The 12,954-nt window shown below is 43.7% G+C and overlaps 1 long non-coding RNA gene across 3 annotated transcripts; it reads left to right on the forward strand.

Annotated features, from left to right (window-relative positions):
* The first annotated feature begins 10,623 nt into the window (after positions 1–10,623).
* On the forward strand, positions 10,624–11,631 carry LOC124682422. Of its 3 annotated transcripts, none has more exons than XR_006996280.1 (3): positions 10,624–10,783; positions 10,862–11,059; positions 11,561–11,631. It is a non-coding gene; the product is annotated as an uncharacterized LOC124682422 (long non-coding RNA). The 3 variants fall into 3 exon arrangements; XR_006996278.1 differs by having other exon boundaries at positions 10,865–11,059; XR_006996279.1 differs by having other exon boundaries at positions 10,624–10,777; positions 10,865–11,059.
* Positions 11,632–12,954: the final 1,323 nt, after the last annotated feature.

Below are 12,954 nucleotides of genomic sequence, written 5' to 3' on the forward strand. Positions count from 1 at the left end.
ATATACCTAGATGATCAAGACAATACTTGATCTTAGAAGTGAGAAACCTAGTTTATGAGAGATACTTAAGGAAGCCAAACCTTTGAATCATTACAAATTGGGTAATGATCATATACTCTAAGAATTGAGAGTAGAAGCCATTGAGAATAAGTTGATCATGTCTAATGCATGATCATGCTTTGGAGAAATAAAATCATAAGCCATAAGTTAAACCCTCTATTATAAGCAGAATCTTACCATATCTACATTCCACTTATTCCTCAATCAAAGAACCTAAGAAAACCTTAGAGTCAAACTCTATACTTTATATGGTGAGCAACCATTCATCCATATAACCAAAGTTAACTATAAAAAGAACCATAACCACTTTAGTTACTTTAATGATAAATTGAGGATAGTAATAGAAGTTAATTGGCAGAAGACAAAACCAATTCTCAAGTCCTTGGTAACTAAAGGAGAACATCAACTATTAAGCAAGTAACCACCTTATCATGGATAGGGGAGACTAAACCCTAGTTGGTGCATCATTTGGGTGATCACAAATAAAAACCTAGTTCACATTTGAGTTCCAAACCAAATGCCATTAGGAGAATATCATTAGAACCCTAGAATTGCTCACAAACTAAATATTATGCTTCAATTATTGAACCTAAGATTAACCTAGTGCTAAATTCTATAATTAAGACCCATAGGTTTTGATCAACCACTTATCATTATAACCCAGACCAAACCATGATTAGAGTAACATCTACTCTAGGTAATTCAAGGTATTATTAAATATAATCCTAGTGCTACCTTTGGGAAATGGTTATAATAAAACCTATAAGATATTAACAAGCAAGTGCTCACATAAAATTATGTGTAAGTGACCAACTCCTCAAATATGAAGCCAAGCCATAATAATAACTTCAAATACACTTGGAGTAGAAATTATCAACTCTAATCATTAAAAAAGGAGTTGCATTCCAAATGAAAAAGAAACTTAAAAAGAACACCTATATTCCTAATTAATTGATATTTTGAATAAGCCCAATTGTATGGAATATACTCAAATATAAAATACTTGTTCCAAAAGGAAAGAATGGTTTAATGATCACTGATATACAACTTAATGGAGTTAACAAAGTAAGAAACCTGCAATTAAAATTTTAATTAAAAGCAGAATACAAAATAGGAAATATAAAACGGAAAATAAATAAAAGAGAAAAAAAGGAGAGAAGCCTCACCTGGACCTTACCTGGCCATGAAGCAGCGCAGCAGCCCAACAACCACAGCTTAAGCATAGCCCAGCATTGCCACCACATTGACCCAGCCCACTAGAAACTGGCCCAAGATACCGTTTCACTTGGTTATAACGAGAGGAAGAAAAGCACCTTCGTCTTCCTCCCGCTGATCGACACCGCACCGGCGCCACGTCCTCGTCGTCGATCCAGATGGCTTCGAGCTCAGTACTCATCTGGACGTGACCAGCAAGGGAAACTCTCCATCCTCATCTAAACGGAAAGTGATTCGTGCAGAAGACCTGGCCGTCATCTCCGCAGTATCCCGGCCGTCAGCGACGGATTGCCGTCGATTCCGAGCCCGCCTTGAGCTATAAAGCCACACCGAGGAGCGCTGTGATGCGCTTGATCTCCCAATCCTCCACTCACACTCGCTGGTTCCCTCTACTTCTCGAAATCCACCGATGAGCATCGCCGGCGTTCATCACGTTGCCGTCGATGGAGGCCACCCCGGCGTCTATGGAGTAGACGACTAGAAGCGCACGAGTTCTCTGATCGTACTGGTAGAAGGAATCGAGAAGACGCTTCACCAATCGAGCAAATTTTGGCATTCCCTTTCGCGGTGGTTCGCCGGAATCCGCGACGTCGTGCTCGCCCCCGACCACCCCAAGCCTCGCCAAGCCTTCCAACGACACTAGGTTACTCACACGCATCTCCAGAGCCTATTTGTTCGCTTTAGAATCGATTGTATCGTATTTCCAATTAACTCGCCGGAGTTGGCCGCCGCAGTGGTGTTAGAGAAGTGCTTGATGTCTACGGGTGCTTCTATTCTTGTAGACAGTGTTGGGCCTCCAAGAGCAGAGGTTTGTAGCAAGTTTCCCTTAAGTGGATCACCCAAGGTTTATCGAACTCAGGGAGGAAGAGGTCAAAGATATCCCTCTCATGCAACCCTGCAACCACAAAGCAAGAAGTCTCTTGTGTCCCAAACACACCTAATAGGTGCACTAGTTCGGCGAAGAGATAGTGAAATACAAGTGGTATGAATGAATATGAGCAGTAGTAACGGCGCCAGAAAAGTGCTTTCTGGCGTGCAGTTGATGGTAGTAATATTGCAGGAAGTAAGATGCAGTAAAACAGTAAACAAGCAGCGATAGCGATATTTAGGAACAAGGCCTAGGGATCATACTTTCACTAGTGGACACTCTCAACATTGATCACATAACAGAATAAATAGATAGATGCTAGACTCTACACCCTCATGTTGGATGATGAACACCACTAACTGTGTAGGATTACACGAACCCTCAATGCCGGTGTTAACAAGCTCCACAGTATTCAATGTTCATATTTAAATAACCTTAGAGTGCATAACAGATCAACATAACCAAACCAAGTACTAACATAGCATGCACACTGTCACCTTCACACTACGAAAGGAGGAATAGATCACATCAATACTATCATAGCAATAGTTAACTTCATAATCTACAAGAGATCACAATCATAGCCTACGCCAAGTACTACACGATGCACACACTTTCACCATTACACCGTGCAGGAGGAATAAACTACTTTAATAACATCACTAGAGTAGCACGCAGATATATTGTGATACAAAACACATTGCAATCATAAAGGGATATAAATAAGCACTTCACTATGCCATTCATAACAGTGAATAAGTATTCGTCAAATATAGCCTAAGAGACCCACACGGTGCACACACTCGTCACCTTTACACACGTGGGACATGGAGTCTCCGGAGATCACATAAGTAAAACCCACTTGACTAGCATAATGACATCTAGATTACAAGCATCATCATATGAATCTAAATCATGTAAGGCAGCTCATGAGATTATTGTATTGAAGCACATAGGAGAGAGATTAACCACATAGCTACCGGTACAGCCCCGAGCCTCGATGGAGAACTACTCCCTCCTCATGGGAGATAGCAGCGTTGATGAAGATGGCGGTGGTGTCGATGGAGAAGCCTTCCGGGGCACTTCCCCGTCCCGGCGGCGTGCCGGAACAGAGACTCCTGTCCCCCAGATCTTGGCTTCGCGATGGCGGCGGCTCTGGAAGGTTTCTCGTACCGTGGCTTTTCCGTATCGAAGTTTTAGGTCAGGGACCTTTTTATAGGCGAAGAGGCGGAGTCGGAAGGGCGACGAGGCGGTGACACGCTAGGGGGGCGCGGCCCAGGCCCTGGCCGCGCCACCCTGTCGTCTGGGGCCCACAGGGCCCTCCTCTGGCGGCTCTCGGGTGTTCTGGAAGCTTCGTGGAAAAATAGGATGCTGGGCGTTGATTTCGTCCGATTCCGAGAATATTTCCTTACTAGGATTTCTGGAACCAAAAACAGCAGAAAACAGCAACTGGCCCTTCGGCATCTCATCAATAGGTTAGTTCCAGAGAACGCATAATAATGACATAAAGTGTGTATAAAACATGTAGATATCATCAATAATGTGGCATGGAACACAAGAAATTATCGATACGTCGGAGACGTATCAGCATCCCCAAGCTTAGTTCTCGCTCGTCCCGAGCGAGTAAACGATAACAAAGATAATTTCCGGAGTGACATGCCATCATAAACTTGATCATATTGTAAACATATGTAATGAATGCAGCGATCAAAACAATGGTAATGACATGAGTAAACAACTGAATCATAAAGCAATGACTTTTCATGAATAGCACTTTCAAGACAGGCATCAATAAGTCTTGCATAAGAGTTAACTCGTAAAGCAATAAATCAAAGTAAAGGTATTGAAGGAACACAAAAGAAGATTAAGTTTCAGCGGTTGCTTTCAACTTATAACATGTATATCTCATGGATATTGTCAATGTAAAGTAATATAACAAGTGCAATATGCAAGTATGTAGGAATCAATGCACAGTTCACACAAGTGTTTGCTTCTTGAGGTAGAGAGAAATAGGTGAACTGACTCAACATAAAAGTAAAAGAATGGTCCTTCAAAGAGGAAAGCATCGATTGCTATATTTGTGCTAGAGCTTTGGTTTTGAAAACATGAATTTTTTTTGTCAACGGTAGTAATAAAGCATATGTATCATGTAAATTATATCTTACAAGTTGCAAGCCTCATGCATAGTATACTAATAGTGCCCGCATGTAAGCCCCAGGAGTAGGAAAACCCAGAGCGCGCAGGTAAGAGGGGTTTATGTGCATGAGGTCACTACAAAGGACCGTGAGGTCGCCTCGCATTCCCAAGCATATGGGTAGGCCAAGCAACAGCTCGACACGCCCATGCACACAACACCCACCTCAAAGGCTCACGGTAGGCTTTCTAGGCCTGAGTGCTTCACCTTCCTGTGCACTTCACACATACACACACTGTGCACAGGATACGAGGGTAGAATACAGCTTGAATATCACAACATGATTATGTATGACACAAAAGATGGAAATAAGGTTCATATATATAGCAACGCTCTAATGAGCAAGATCCAAATGACACTCAGAGGACACATGTCCCAACATTACATCATACATAAGATAGCCAAATAGTCTGGGTACAGACAAGAACCAAATGGGACTAAGAGTCCTGAAGATAATCAAGCGGTGTTCCCATAACCAACATGCAACAGGCTGCTGCCTTAGGAACGATCCTGCTACGCAACGAAGTCGTCGTCCGTGAACTCGACAAAGTAGCCACCTGCGTACTGCTCATCATCTGTCGTACCTGTTTGTCGAAAAGCGTGTTCCGGAAAAGAGGAAGAAAACGAGGGTAATACCGTTGGCACGTACTTGCGAGACAAGACCAGCTATGCTCGCTGGTGGGCGGTGTAAACTTCGCCCGGCTTTATGGTGGAGTTTAGCGGCAGCAAAGCACTATCCAATAGAGACACGCTACAACTTCCGTCTAATAGAGAAGGTGAGAGAGCGCATATTCTAGCAGTTCTATACTCTGCAATCAACAACCCAGCCAAATGCGATCCCCCTTAGCCAAGAGGTACTAACAAGGCACTCACACAGTTGACAATTTTATATCCATTCCATTATAATAGGGCTAACTTACTACGCAAGTAATTAGCAAGTTATTAGCGACAACTTTAGGTGTAAGTTGTTCTATGATCGAGTTAAACAGCTCCAAGTCGTCCATAACCGCGGACACGGCTTATCGATAAGATTTACCCTGCAGGGGTGCACCAATGTTACCATACACGCATGCTCGAACCCGCATAGTCAAGTGCGGAGTCTCACAACAAGACCGTTCCCAGATCTGCAAGAATGCCTAGGGGGGCCACCCAACTAAGCTACCCGTGACGAAGTTCGGCCGTACTCCGAGACGGACCCGGAGGTTGCGTAGGCGTCTAGGCGGGCACTAACGGCCAAGCACTAGATAAGTCGTCTAGCAATTATGCGAGTGCGATGCAGAAATAAACCACCCGAAGGCAACAGGAAGTAAACACCCGAAGGCAACAGTAATAAATATGTGTGCACCAAATAAAACCAAGGTTGTGGCCCCCTTTTCAACAGACTTGAGAAAAGGTAATGGGTGATGGGGGGTCCCGATAAATCCTCCCACGTGTGGTTAGCGCGCTCAGTCTTAGAAACAGATAACAAGAACTCGGGTCCTAGGGGACATTAGCAAGTCAAAGTTCCGATGCTTTCGCAAAGGGGCTCACAGATGCCTCTGCATATTATATCCCTTAGCAAATTTTAAGTTGTAGCAAAAGTTATCATCATCATTTTGAAAAAGGTAGTACATGTGTCAACATCCCAACAAGATATCCCGAACATTTCGAGATATCAACAGAAAACCCTAAACTCGCCTACGACTCGCAAAGCTGGCAAACAACAAACAATAGGTAGGGCGAGGAGGTGTATCTCGGACATATAGATAACAGGTGGATAGGACACGTGACACAACAGAATCGCAACATAAGGATAGCAATAGATCAAAAGAGCATGTAAAAGTAAAATAGGTGAAGGGGTGGGCTCGCCTGTCAGATCAGAGGTAGAAGCACCGACACGATCCTCCAGAGGGAACTCGTACTCCTGCTCGTACTGCTCTGCGTCGGCGTCTACTCGAGAAGAACCAAATAGCACATACAAGGAGAGTAGGGCACAAATCAATACAAGTGCAATGCGCAATATGATGCATGATGACATGGCAAGATGATGTGTGCATGGCAGAATTAAGTGGGGTGCTCATAATTCACATGAAATGATAAACACCCTCACATATACCTTAATTGGTTTTGCAAGTTTTAATTGGATAACTCAGAGATGATGCCAATGATGCATGAGGATGCAAGATTTGAATACCTCTCACTTTTCTGATGAAAAAGGATATATCATTTGCAGAATTTTGAGTTGTAGAATTGAAATTATGAATTATGCCATATTACTCACTTTAATTAAGATTTTAATTATGTCCAAATTTTATTTATCCAAAACCCAAAACAAAGTTCATAGATGGATAGAGCATGACAAGCTGATCAATTTGGATATAAACTTTGCCCAAATTGGATTTGTGGAAAAGCATTTGTAAAAGTTTTAAAAACCATCTGTGAGCAAAAAGCTGAAAACGTGACAGCGAGAGATCCTGTAGATAGCGTAAGTGCACGAATTTTAAAGTCGTTGGCGCGACGAAACTGTGCGTCGATTTGGAAAAAGAAAACAACCGTGATGCATCTGGATGTGGGGAGCATCTAGGGGTTCCTTTTGTTCGTGCTGCGGGAACGCCGGCGAGACTCGTCGGAAAACGGAACCACGAAACAGCGTCGCGAACCGAAACTGAAAACAGTTTTCTGGAGCCAACTTTGGCAGACGATAGCGTCGCCGATACTGCACCGATTTGGATGATTCAAAGACTAAGATGTAGCCTGAGATGTTGTGCTTCGAGTGGTACAAGAATCGCGTTCTGAAACGACCTGTTACGCCGGTGAGCTTCGTCGGAGAACGGAACAGAGACAGGGCGAAAACTGAAACTAAACAGAATCTGTTTTCTGTACCAGACTTTGAACGAGGATGGCGTCGTCTACAGGCAACGAAAATGAGTGATTCCAAAACGAAAGTTGTAGCCCTTCGTCTCAGCTTTCCAACGGTGTGAAGAGCGCGTTCTGGAGTGGCCTCTGCTGGCGGTGAGATCCGTCGGAAGACAACGTTCCCAAGCAGGAAAACTGGGCATGTGATCTCCGTTTTCGTTTTCGTTTTCGACTCCAACCAAGGATGCTAGGGCTCATGCAGGGGAGGGAGGTAGGTGTTGCTCACCTTGTGGTCGTTGGTGACCAGGTAGGAGAGGCGGAGGGGCTGCCGGAGCTGGGGAAGGAGGAGGTGGCCGGGCTGATGTTGAGTCGAGGAAGAAGATGCTCGAGCTGCTGCAGGCCTTGGCGTCCTTGAAGAAGTCCAGGGTGGAGAGGAGGACGTCGCAGTTCCGTTCCCGCGGTCAGGTGAGGTCGACGGCGTCCATGGCGACGGTGGCGGTCGACGGTGGTGACGGGAATAATCCTCTCGGTTGCTTACAGTAGGTGGCGAAAGAAATAGAGGAGGCGGCGACTTGGAGTGGAGGAGAATGGCTAGGGTTCGGTTGGCCCTCTTGGGTTCTTAAGGAAAAGGGGGAGAGGGCAGGTGGCGAGCATCGGGGAGAAAGGAGAAAGATCATGTGGTGCCGGCCATGTTCGTACGAAGGAAGAAGAGATACAGGGAGTTTTTCTCTCCACGTGAAAAACTGGGCTGGTTAGTTGGGCTAGTTAGGTTAGCTTGGTTAGATTGGGCTGGGTTAGCTTAGCTTTTCCTTTTTATTTCTTTTTCTGATTTTATTTCCTTCTCTTTTCAAAACCTTTTTCTGAAAATTGGAGAAGAGAATTATTTGAATATTTGAAAAAGGAATTTGAAATCAGAGAAGCTCAACCTTGTGTACCAATTATGGTGGTTGAGATTATAAAAGAAGAAAAGAATAAGAGGGAGATAAAGAGAATTTTAGTAGCAACCAAAATAATTGGTATTCAATATATTTGGTAAACCTTAATGGATTCAACCAATGGAGAAGGAAAAGAACCCACTCAAGAACACCTTATTAGCCTTGATAAAATAGAATAAGAGAGGTAGGTTTAACAACCATAATAGAAATTTTGGCATGACCTATTGAAAGATAGATCAAGTAGAGGAATAGGTTTAGTCTTGTTAGCTTTTCTTGGAACATCACAAGAGGGAGGGGATGAACCAAGAGAGAGGAAGAGAGGAAGAACCACAAGCAAACAAAGCAAAGCCAAAACCAAATGCAATTTGGAAAAACCAAGGTGGTGATATGCATGAATGCAACATGATGGCATGATCAAATGCAAGAAAAGGTAAAAAGGATCTATGTATTACTCTTGGGATGTTACAAACGCCCCCCCTTGAAGGAATCGCGCCCCGAGATTCTCAGGAAGAAGAGAAAAAGGACGGGTACTCGGAACGGAGTTGATCTTCCCGCTCCCAAGTTGCTTCTTTATCGGAATGGTGCGACCACTCGCACCTTGAGGAACTTGACGAGTTGTTGCGAGTTCGACGTTCAGCTTCATCAAGAATCCGAACGGGATGCTCTTTGTAGGAGAGGTCTTCTTGGAGGTCAATGGACTCGTGATCAACTGCACGGCCCGGATCTTTGAAGCACTTCTTGAGCTGTGACACGTGGAAGACATCGTGCACTTTTGAGAGCTTCTCAGGAAGTTCAAGGAGGTAAGCGACTTCACCACGCTTTGCTAGAACTTTGAAGGGCCCAATGTATCTTGGCGCCAGCTTGCCTTTGATACCAAAGCGATGAGTGCCCCTCATAGGAGTAACACGAAGGTAGGCTTGATCACCAGGATGATATAACATATCACGGTGCTTGCTATCATAATAGCTTTTCTGCCGAGATTGTGCTATCTTCAGATTATCACGAATGATTCGCACCTTTTCTTCGACCTCGTTGATGACATCGGGGCCAAAGATTTGCCTTTCACCGGTTTCGGACCGGTTCGGAGGTGTTCTGCATTTGCGACCATAGAGAGCTTCGAAGGGTGCCATGCCCAAAGCTGGTTTGATAGCCGTTGTTGTAAGAGAACTCGGCGAATGGAAGACATTCTTCCCATTTCATGCCGAAGGAGATAACACGAGCACGAGCATGTCCTCGAGAATCTGATTGACTCTTTCGACTTGCCCACTTGTTTGAGGATGGTAAGCTGTCTTCGAAGAGCGAGATTAGTTCCCATAGCTTTACGAAAGCTTGCCCAAAACTTGGAAGTGAAGATACTTCCGCGATCGAGCTTATTTCCAAGGGAACACCATGAAGAGAAACAATCTTTGCAGTGTAGAGCTCAGCCAACTGACTAGCAGATATTGTTTCTTTGACAGGAAGGAAGTGAGCAACCTTAGAAAGACGGTCGATCACCACGAAGATAGCATCATTGCCTTTTCGAGACTTTGGAAAACCAGTCACAAAGTCCATCTCGATCTTATCCCATTTCCACTCAGGAATCTTCAGGGGTTGGAGGACACCGGCAGGTCTCTGATGTTCTGCTTTGACACGGCGACAAACATCACATTCTGAGACATAGCGAGCAACATCCTGTAACATCCCAAAATTTACCATTTTGGAATGTTAAATAAAATAAATATTTATTAAATGAGTGCTTTGATGTGTGTTGAATTTTCGAAGAAATTGAAACTTTTTGAGAGCTAATTGAATTCTCTTCTAAACCTTGTTTAAATCAATGAACAAAGGGTGAGGAACTTCTATGTTTATTCCAATTGGATTTTATTTGATTACATTTTGATTTATTGGATGTTCTTAAAACTTTTCTAAATTTTTCGAGAGAGGATATGAAATGACTTTCCCAAAGGTTTGCCAGGGAAATGTATTTATAAAATTTTAGTTGGGTTGGAACAAGTTTCCCTAGCCCTATATACTTATTTTTATTTTATAGAATTTTTCTAGATTCTCCAGAAAACAATTTGATGTTAAAAGCCCCATATATTTTCTAGTTAAAAAAAATACAACAATAAATAAAAGAAAATAAATGAGAAAGAAATAAGAAAGGAAGTTACCTGTACGTGAACCGGCCACTCACGCACGCATGCATCATGAACGAAATCCGGAGACTGAATCAAGTCCATCTCCCTCTCGTTTATTCTTTCCTCTCCTACGATAGCTGGCCCACGTGTTACGAGGAGTTCCACCTAAACGTTCATCTTCAACCTCTGCCCGCCACTGCGTTTTTCTCGGCGAGAGCGCGTGCGCGCACCCCGCGCCCCCGGCTTCCCTGCGTCCAGGTGCAGCTCCCCTGGGGAGGGATAAGCGACGCCACTCCTATCCCCTCGCGTGCCGGCCCTATCTTCTCCTAATCCACCCGCGCGTTCGCGGATTCTGCGCGCTGCTCCACCGGCCGCCGCCGCCAAATTCGCGACGTCCGCCCGTCCCCTGGGCCTATATAAGAGACCCCCGAGATCGCCTTGACCTCCACCACATTTCTCCTCACAACACCACTTCCGTTCGGGCTCTAGGGAGTCCGAATTTCGTGACCGAAGTCTGCCGCCGTCCACAACTCCGGCGACGATTCCGACGCCGGTAAAGGTTGCCAGGGCCTCTCTTTCATACCCACAGTTTCCTCTCGTCGCGGAGCACCTCCCTGACTATCCATTTTATCCTCAGCAGCTCGGAGCATCCAGGACAACAGGGAACAGGACGTCGCTCTCGTTGCTGTTCAACCTCGCCGGAACTAGCTGACCGTCGCAAGTACTTCGCCACGCCGATCTGCACCTCCTTCGAGCCTTGCCTGACTCGTCCGACGTCCGCTGCCTCGACATCGACCACGATCGAGCTGTAGAAGCCAAACACAGGCAACCCACTGTGAGCACCCAGCGATTCTTCCTTTTTCGTTTTTTTTCTTTTTGGTTTCAGCCAGATCACCAACCGATGGCCTATAGTAAATTTCTGTAAAACTGTACAAGTAGATACCGTACGAACCCGAATTTTTACAGATTTTGGCCAAACTTCAAATGCACATATCTTAATCAGTTTTAATCGAAATTCAGAAATTCTTTTTTTTTTGCAGTAACTTCAGAAATTAAAATAATTCCGTTTAAAACCTACTAATTCACTTTTCAAACTAATTAAAGTTGTTTTAATTTAAACTCGAGTTTGAGGCTATTTTGGCCGTATCTACGTACCCGCGAACCATTTCCCGGCCATTCCTTTTCCTAAGCCCAAATTCACGTAGTACTCGAATTAGTATCATATAATCATGGCATCAATTATATTCTATAAACATATTTACGTTTTGTAATATGTGAAATCTCTTTGGTTCTTATGTTTTGAATTTGGAGTTTATTCGATTGTTTCCGCGTATAGATATTACGGAGATTTATCGTGAGAGGATTTCGGAGACAAGAAAGAGTTAATAGTTCATCAAGAAAAGGCAAGTTACATCTACATGTCTATCCCATTTATTTTTGCTATGCTATTTTGATTATAAAAGTAGGAATGCATGCGATAGTTTTATTTTGTTAGCCAAGTATTTTTAGAAATGGCGAGGTTTTATAGTTATGTCCTATGGTAGAAATAAGCCGTAGGGATTATCACCCACTTTGTAACCTTAGGTAAATATATGCTAGATTAAGTTCTAGTAAAGTTTTGAACTATATAGTTATGCTTAGTCATGCTAAAATAAAATCCGTTGGGGGGTTCAAATGAAATAATGTTTACGAAATAGAAATGGTTTGTGAAATGTGTTTACCAAATTAAAATGTAAAATTATTTCATCCTGGGCGGAGTGGTATGATGGGTCATCGCGTGTGGAGCTGTGTGCTCAAATTGGTTGGGTCCGCCGCCCAGGGACCCCTAAAAGAACAAATTCATGTTTAGAATTACTCAGTTATTTCGTGCAACCACATGTCATATGGGCTCTGGCTCGGTTGATTATCTTGTGGAAACCTACTTAAGGACCGTCATCGGTATGAGACTTTGTGTCTATTTTGGAGCGGGCGTGCTCGGAAATAAGTAGTTAGCCATTTGGGAAAGACCTCGGCATAACCTTCGGGTTGTGCCATGTGGTGAAAGTGTGCAACCCCTGCAGGGTGTAGAACTAATCGATTAGCCGTGCCCACGGTTACGGGCGAAGCTGAGTAACCTTTACCTGAAGATGTCTCTTCGCAACTTTGTCTTTCTAAACATAAATTAAATTTCAAACCCTATGTTCGTGTGTCGTTCATAGGTGGGATTTTGGGGAAAGCCCTGTGTTCGTGTGTCGCTCACGGGTACTTTCATCTAGGCTAGTTGGACTGTGTGGCCTCTAGTCATATATTACTTGATAAAATTGTTTATTAAAGATAGGACGAGTTAGACCTTTGGAAATGTTAAAATGTGATTTATTGATGTAAAATATTGTTTTGCGCAAATGTTAAACCTATAGCCATTTCCTTTGATATCCCTAAGCATGTAGAAATAGGTATATTATTGCATTGGTGTAACTTGCCACACATTCAAAGTGTTGACCACTCTCGTGGCTGCAACGTCTCATGTTGCAGGTTGTTCCGATGACGAGTGAGATACGATGTTAGGGTCACGATGCTCCAGTCGATTGCCTGTGGCACATTTGCTGGACTCGCCGCTTTATTTGTCTTCCGCTCTTCATTTTGGCCTACGGGCATTTATGTAATAAATAACTATGTATCGGATTTGATGCGTTGTAATAATGATATGACTGTGGTATTTATCTCGTGAATGTGCGTACTAGCAAATCCTTG

Source organism: Lolium rigidum, chromosome 1 (assembly GCF_022539505.1).
Source record: "Lolium rigidum isolate FL_2022 chromosome 1, APGP_CSIRO_Lrig_0.1, whole genome shotgun sequence".
Classification (NCBI taxonomy): Eukaryota; Viridiplantae; Streptophyta; class Magnoliopsida; order Poales; family Poaceae; genus Lolium; species Lolium rigidum.